The sequence below is a fragment of the Pygoscelis adeliae genome, unplaced genomic scaffold (genome assembly GCF_000699105.1).
Source record: "Pygoscelis adeliae isolate BGI_AS28 unplaced genomic scaffold, ASM69910v1 Scaffold63, whole genome shotgun sequence".
Lineage (NCBI taxonomy): Eukaryota > Metazoa > Chordata > Aves > Sphenisciformes > Spheniscidae > Pygoscelis > Pygoscelis adeliae.
In genome coordinates, this window is record NW_008824414.1 from 6,603,315 (window position 1) to 6,605,556 (window position 2,242).

Genomic DNA, 2,242 nt, shown 5'->3' on the forward strand with positions numbered 1-2,242 from the left:
GAGGCTGGTGAGGGGTCTGGAGAACAAGTCTTATGAGGAGTGGCTGAGGGAGCTGGGATTGTTTAGCCTGGAGAAAAGGAGGCTCAGGGGAGACCTTATCGCGCTCTACAACTACCTGAAAGGAGGTTGTGGCAAGGTGGGGGTCGGTCTCTTCTCCCAAGTAACAAGCGATAGGACAAGAGGAAACAGCCTCAAGTTGCGCCAGGGGAGGTTTAGATTGGACATGAGGAAAAATGTCTTTACTGAAAGAGTGGTTAAACATTGGAACAGGCTGCCCAGGGAAGTGGTTGAGTCCCCATCCCTGGAAGTATTTAAAAGACGGGTAGATGAGGCGCTTAGGGACATGGTTTAGTGGGCATGGTGGTGTTGGGTTGACAGTTGACTCGATGATCTTAGAGGTCTTTTCCAACCTTAATGATTCTATGATTCAAAAGGAGGGAACAAAGACAACAGGCAGTGAGCTTGCCCAAAATTTACAGAGGGTGAAATAAGACTGAGACAGAAAATCACATCATAATAACTCACTCCTAAAAGGCATAGAAAATCTGTACAAAAACTGCTTTGCTACTACCCAAGGGAACCCAAGAGATGCAGTGAGGACTTGACAGCTGGCATTCCTTGAACCTCGTGTCATAGCACAAGTGATCGTGGCCTGACTATTTGGACATGTGCATTTTGGGGCTTTTGAGTATAGGGGTATGAGAGAATAACTGTGAGTGACTGAAATCAGTTTTCTTTAAATATTGTTTTACCCTTCCATAAAGTCTTTCGCTGCATTTTGTAACATTTAATTCCTATACCAGGATCAATGTTGCAATCAGTTTTACAGTCATACTTGCATGCCCTGTAGTTTGTTTTAGTAGGAGGTCATTTCAAGTCAACACTTGCATGGTGACTAAGCACCTGTCTTTGGGACAGGCCTTTGGGTTTGTTGGATATTGATACCTTCCCAGTCATTGTAAATACACAAGGTGTGGCAGCTGCCTTGAAAAAGGCAAGTCTAGATTTAGACTTAGCCTTAGCTTTGTTAAGCGATTTGTTGCATTTTCTTCCTCTGTCTTATTTCAGAAGATGTGTCTTCCTCCTTCCATGTCAATGCCAAGCCACCCCCACCACTTTTCTAAACTCCTGTCAATAGGCTGTGTATGTGTTACCAGATTCTGCCTTCATGCACAGACCTTTTTGACATGTCTTTCTGCAGGAATTGCAAATGTTGTTGAACACTGAATTCAGTGAGACGAGAACAGCTTCAATTTTATACTTTACAGTGCGTATAGCTGGTAGGAGTTACCAAGTCAATGAGAAGTAGTTTTCTACTTCTACTTGTCTCTCACTCCCACGTCTTCATTTTTGATATTGTTCATGCTAGTGTATTAACTGTTCAAGGTAGGAATATTTCTGAAAATTAGTAGACACACCGAGGGATGTAGGAATCTGTGAAGCAGGCACTGTAGTGCCCTTGTTGCAAAGTAACCCTATCAGAAATAGCTTTACCCTGAGCATGAATTGATAAGACCTGGCTCGGAAGGTGTGCGTCCACAGCAGTAGATATGTGAGTGAACCAAGGAAACCTTGTCTTGCCCATCAGCACAATCATGACTGATGATGGGATGTGATTACACTGGTTCCAAGTACCATTTTTTTCTCCATTTAGTTTCTGCTTTTGTGGATACCCTCCCCCTCCACAACCAGACACCCACCAAACCACATCTACTTCAAACTGAGCACGTAACTCCTACTAACTGGTATTGCTGAAGCACAAAGGCTTATATCCCTTCTGGTTTTAAATTACTGTAATTACAAGTCTACCTGTTCTTGTTATGTGTATAAAGGTCTAATGACTTTTTTTTAGTATTGCCAAATGCCTGACCTCAACGGCACCCTGCACCAACTAGCTGTCACATTAGTCAGGCATTGCCTGAGGTACAGCTATGCCCATAAGCTTTTATATCGGATGCCCAGTCCCTTGACTATGCAATACTAAAATTCCCAGCTCTGCTAAGTATTTTTGTTTTTCCTTAAACCATTCCGACCACACCCCTTACGCGCTATTTTTATGCATAAGTTTTGCAGCAAACGCCCCTTACTTCACTTTTACAAATCTTCACGATCACACAACTGTAGATGTAGTAACGCGAGACAAACGTACTCCTCCCGCAGCACGTCTCCCTCCCTAAATGCGTACTGCTAGCCGGGACCAGAGGCCCCAGCCCGGACCTGCGGGGTGCCCTACCTGTCGGCT